The 6,142-nt window shown below is 37.6% G+C and overlaps 1 long non-coding RNA gene across 2 annotated transcripts in view; it reads right to left on the bottom strand.

Annotated features, from left to right (window-relative positions):
- Nucleotides 1–3,680: 3,680 nt before the first annotated feature.
- Nucleotides 3,681–6,142, bottom strand: part of LOC114902642 — a 58,426-nt gene continuing 55,964 nt past the window's right edge. For both annotated transcript variants that reach the window (XR_003795566.1, XR_003795567.1), the window contains 2 exons: nt 5,908–6,080; nt 3,681–3,984 (listed from right to left, as the gene is read on the bottom strand). This is a non-coding gene — a long non-coding RNA (uncharacterized LOC114902642). The remainder of the gene's footprint in view (nt 3,985–5,907; nt 6,081–6,142) is intronic.

Here is a 6,142-nt window from a genome sequence, read left to right as displayed (position 1 = left end):
GCAAAAGCTTTTAAGTTTCATTAGGTTCCATTTGTTTACTTTTGTTTCTATTTCCATTTCTCTAGGAGGTGGGTCAAAAATGATCTTGCTGTGATTTATGTCATAGTGTGATCTGCCTATGTTTTCCTCTAAGAGTTTTATAGTGTCTGGACTTACATTTAGGTCTTTAATCCATTTTGAGTTTATTTTTGTGTATGGTGTTAGGGAGTGTTCTAATTTCATTCTTTTACATGTAGCTGTCCAGTTTTCCTAACACCACTTATTGAAGAGGCTGCCTTTTCTCCATTGTATATTCTAACCTCCTTTATCAAAAATAAGGTGACCATATGTGTATAGGTTTATCTCTCGGATTTCTATCCTGTTCCATTAATCTATATGTCTGTTTTTGTGCCAGTACCATACAATCTTGATTACTGTAGCTTTGTAGTATTGTCTGAAGTCTGGGAGCCTGATTCCTCCAGCTCCTTTTCTCTTTGTCAAGATTGCTTTGGCTATTAGGGGTCTTTTGTGTTTCCATACAAATTGAAATTTTTTGTTCTAGTTCTGAGAAAAATGCCATTGGTAGTTTGATAGGGATTGCATTGAATCTGTAGATTGTTATGCGTAGTATAGCCATTTTCATAATGTTGATTCTTCCAATCCAAGAACATGGTATATCTCTCCATCTATTTGTATCACCTTTAATTTCTTTCATCAGTGTCTTATAGTTTTCTGCATACAGGTCTTTTGTCTCCTTAGGTAGGCTTATTCCTAGGTATTTTATTCTTTTTATTGCAGTGGTAAATGGGAGTGTTTCCTTAATTTCTCTTTCAGATTTTTCATCATTGGTATATAGGAATGCAAGAGATTTCTGTGCATTAATTTTGTATCCTGCAACTTTACCAAATTCATTGATTAGCTCTAGTAGTTTTCTGGTAGCATCTTAGGATTCCCTATGTATAGTATCATGTCATCTGCAAAGAGTGGCAGCTTTATTTCTTCTTTTCTGATTTGTATTCCTTTTATTTCTTTTTCTTCTCTGATTGCTGTGGCTAAAACTTCCGAAACTATGTTGAATAATAGTGGTGAGAGTGAACAATCTTGTCTTATTCCTGATCTTAGAGGAAATGGTTTCAGTTTTTCAGCATTGAGAACAATGTTGGCTGTGGGTTTGTCATATATGGCCTTATTATGTTGAGGTAAGTTCCCTCTATGCCTACTTTCTGATGGGTTTTTATCATAACTGGTTGTGGAATTTTGTCAAAAGTTTTTCTGCAACTATTGAGATGATCATATGGCTTTTCTCCTTCAAGTTGTTAATATGGTGTATCACATTGATTGATTTGTGTTTATTGAAGAATCCTTGCATTCCTGGGATAAACCCCACTTTATCATGGTTTATGATCCTTTTAATGTGCTGTTGGATTCTGTTTGCTAGTATTCAGCCAGTCTATGTCTTTTGGTTGGAGAATTTAATCCATTTACATTTAAGGTAGTTACCGATATGTATGTTCGTATTACCATTTTCTTAATTGTTTGGGGTTTGTTATTGTAGGTCTTTTCCTTCTCTTGTGTTTCCTGCCTAGAGAAGTTCCTTTAGCATTTGTTGCAAAGCTGGTTTGGTGGTGCTGAATTCTCTCAGCTTTTGCTTGTCTGTAAAGGTTTTAATTTCTCCATCAAATCTAAGTGAGATCCTTGCCAGGTAGAGTAATCTTGGTTGTAGGTTTTTCCCTTTCATCACTTTAAATAGGTACTGCCACTTCCTTCTGGCTTGCAGAGTTTCTGCTGAAAGATCAGCTGTTAACCTTATGGGAATTCCCTTGTATGTTATTTGTTGTTTTCCCTTGCTGCTTTTAATATTTTTTCTTTGTATTTAATTTTTGATAGTTTGATTAATATGTGTCTTGCCATGTTTCTCCTTGGATTTATCCTGTATGGGACTCTCTGTACTTCCTGGACTTGATTGACTATTTCCTTTCCCATATTATTGACGTTTTCAACTATAATCTTTTCAAATATTTTCTCAGACCCTTTCATTTTCTCTTCTTCTTCTGGGATCCTGATAATTCGAATGTTGGTGCATTTAATGTTGTCCCAGAGGTCTCTGAGACTGTCCTCAATTCTTTTCATTCTTTTATCTTTAGTCTGCTCTGTGGTAGTTATTTCCACTATTTTATCTTTCAGGTCACTTATCCATTCTTCTGCCTCAGTTGTTCTGCTATCGATTCCTTCTAGCAAATTTTAAATTTCATTTATTGTGTTGTTCATCATTGCTTGTTTGCTCTTTAGTTCTTCTAGGTCCTTGTTAAACATTTCTTGTATTTTCTCCATTCTATTTCCAAGATTTTGGATCATCTTTACTGTCATTACTCTGAATTCTTTTTCAGGTAGACTGCCTATTTCTCTTCATTTATTTGATCTGGTGGGTTTTTACCTTGCTCCTTCATATGCTGTATGTTTCTCTGTCTTCTCATTTTGCTTAACTTACTTTATTTGGGGTCTCCTTTTTGCAGGCTGCAGGTTCGTAGTTCCCATTGTTTTTGGTGTCTGCCCCCAGTGGCTAAAGTTGGTTCAGTGGATTGTGTACGCTTCCTGGTGGTGGGGACTGGCGCCTGTGTTCTGGTGGATGGGGCTGGATCTTGTCTTTCTGGTGGGCAGGATCACATCCAGTTGTGTGTTTGGGGGTGTCTGTGACCTTATTATGATTTTAGGTAGCCTATCTGCTAATGGGTGGGATTGTGTTCCTGTCTCGCAAATTGTTTGTCATACGGGGTGTCCAGCAGTGTAGCTTGCTGGTCATTGAGTGGAGCTGGATCTTAGCATTGAGATGGAGATCTCTGTGAGAGCCTTCGCCATTTGATATTATGTGGAGCTGGGAGGTCTCTGGTGGACCAATGTCCTGAACTTTGCTCTCCCACATCAGAGGCACAGGCCTGACATCTGGTCGCAGCACCAAGACCTTGTCAGTCACACAGCTCAGAAGAAAAGGAAGAAAAAAAAGAAAGAAAAAATAATAAAGTTATTAAAATAAAAAATATTAAAAACTTAAAAAGAAAGAAAGAAGAGAGCGACCAAACCAAAAACCAAATCCACCAATGATAACAAGCACTAAAAACTATACTAAAAAAAAAAAAAAGGACAGACAGAACCCTAGGACAAATGGTTAAAGTAAAGCTATACAGACAAAAACCCCACAAAGAAGCATATACATATACACTCACCAAAAGAGAAAAAGGAAAAAAAAATATAAATATATATATCTTTTGGGAAGTCTGAGGTCGTCTGCCAGCATTCAGTAGGTGTTCTGTGGGAGTATTTCCACAGGTAGATGTATTTCTCATGTACCTGTGGGGAGGAAGGTGATCTCTACGTCTTACTCCTCCACTATCTTGAAGGTCTCTTGCCGCTACCCGCAGTCTGGTCCTCTGTCACTGCGGCCATCCGTTGGTCCCGCGAGCCTCGGAGGGATGATGAAAGAGGCATCCCCATGGCCGGGACAGGCTCTCAGTGAGGTGATGGGAAGGACCTGAGTCCCCTGAGGAGCCGAGGTGTCTACAGCCACTCCTCCCATGGATGTCGCTGATTACCCCTGGCCAGAAATGTCAGAGAAGCCATGTCCTTGGGATTGCAGCACCTGGAGCACAGCACTCACCTCTGTTGCGGCGGCTGAGCCTCTCTCTCTTTTTAAATTCCCTCAACATTTTAACTGGACCTTATAATGGCCTAATTTTGATAGTGTTCTAAAATTTACCTAACTGTAGTTCATCCCTGGTACCTTCAACATTTAGCATATTCCATTTTATTAGGATAATACTAGATGCTTTAACAAATAGACCCTCAAATTGGCTTAACACAATGGAAGTTCATTTATTTCTCAGGTAAGAATCCGATGTGGGTGTTCCTGATCAGTAGATAACTTTCCTCCACATGGTGATTCAGGAACGCAGGAATTTTGCATCTTACAGTTCTGTCACTTCTTAATATCTCAGAGTCCTCTGCTTCCAGCTAGTAGAAAGGAAAGAGAGGGGAGAAAAGTCATACTTCCTAATCACCTTTACCTGGACATGCATAACTTATTTTCATATTCTACTATGAGAACCAGGTACTTGGCCCAAAAGGGAAGGAGATGTAGCCCCTGGTTTGGCAACTTTTTCCCAGATATAACTCTATCCTATAGAAGGAAGAGTGGAAAATTTGGTTGGAAACTTAGTCTTCTCTGCCCCATAAGAGACACTTTACATCAAAAATACATGGTCGGAGACGATAATCATATTTTAAATGATCACCATTTATTGATTACCTATAATGGACCCCTTTGTGCTAGAAATGATATATTTCTTATTTTCGACAATAAGAAGAACAATTGTTTTATATCAATATGAATATAGTAATCATTATTTTTGAGCTGGGGAAACTTTATTTCAGCCTAATTAAGGAATAATAATAATAACAGTAGCTCTTTTTGAGCATTGATTTTGAAATGGCCTAAGGACTTCACATACAAGGTTACTCTAGGTTATAAGATGTTGAGCAAGGTTTTAAACCCAGACTTGTCTGACTCTAAAGTCCATGTTCCATCCATTATTAGTGTAATCTCTCTCCTTCATTTTCCATAGTTAAAATGTTCATAATAATCGAGTTTTACATTTATGGAGTGCTTCTTGTTTGGCACGCTCAATTATATACATTTAGTATATATTGATGTAATATATAACCATATAAACATATTATAATACCAGTATATTTACATACAGAACATACAGAATATAATATACATATATACATACATACAGCACACATATATACAGACTGCATCATATATACATGTAGATAGATATAGCTAGATATAGATAAAATATATATATAGATACATCATATATACATATACATATAGATACATATACATATATCTGTGAGTGTATACAAAACATATGTACTATATATATATATATATATATATATATATATATAAGCACCATAATAAATCCTGAATGTATATGTGTGTACATATGTATGCCTGTACATATATACACTACATGATACTGTTATCATGTCCTTTATACAGATGAGGGAACTGAAGCACAGAGAGGCTGACTAACTGTTCACAGCCTCACAGTGAATAACAACTCCTTCAGATGTGAACTTGGGCAGCTGGACGCCACAGCTAGAGCTCCAAGCACAAAGGTTTGCCACCTGTACTAATTATCTTGATTCACAGTCCTGTTTGTCCTCCCCCACTCCCGACATCAGACTGTGAGGACTTAAGCACAGGAACCATGCTGTATTCATCATCACACTCTCAGTACCTAACACTGCCTGGCACACTTCAGTAAATATTTATTGAATTGAACTAATGAAGTTCGGGGAAAACTGCTACCAGGAGTAGGACTGTGAGGTTAGAGAAGGCACAACAATTTCTGCCAGAAAGAAAGAAAATAACCTGACATTTCAAGAAGCAAATTAAAGTCCAAGTGTTTGGTGAACTTCTCACTGTTTGTCTTTCTGGTGAACTTCTGTGCTCTTGGCAGTGGGCCCGGGCTGGAGAGCTTGTGCAGGAAGGAGGCCATTCTACTCACCCAGCCTGCTGAGAACACACTTCTAACCCTCGTCTCGTGTGTCTCTTGGCCAAACATTGCTCAAGGACTCCAGAGACAGGAAAATGCTTTTCTGTTTGTGTTGGAAGTTCAGGGAATGTGTCTGAGACAGAGAGAAATCCCAGGTCTTTAGAAGTTCATCTTTTATGTTTGGGACATCAGTAAAAATAGGGGCGGTGTGAGGCAGGTCTTAGAGAATTTCCTAATGGGGTGACATGGACACCTAAACATAAAATAAATAATTAAGATTTGTGAGGGGCTTTGGGTATTTCAAAGTACAGTCATATACAGTATCCTGGTTAATCGATCCAAATCAGACTCAATCAACCCTTACCGCTTTTTACCAGGTGAAAGGGCATGGGTTTTCCTTTGGTTGTTGGCTTTTGTTTTTGTTGCTGACATCTGGTTAATTTTTGATGAATCAATATTTAGACTTTCTGTGATGATGGTGTATTGAACTCATACTTTGTTCCTCTGCTCCAAACAAATAGAAGTGATAGGGAAAAACTAAAATAAATAAATATATATACAATAAATATATACATATATAGAATAAATGTGTGTAGATA

This window comes from Monodon monoceros, unplaced genomic scaffold (genome assembly GCF_005190385.1).
Source record: "Monodon monoceros isolate NGI ecotype Baffin Bay Population unplaced genomic scaffold, NGI_Narwhal_1 Super_Scaffold_20, whole genome shotgun sequence".
Classification (NCBI taxonomy): Eukaryota; Metazoa; Chordata; class Mammalia; order Artiodactyla; family Monodontidae; genus Monodon; species Monodon monoceros.
Note: the sequence above shows the minus strand (reverse complement) of the source record. Positions and strands in the feature narration are given on the sequence as shown.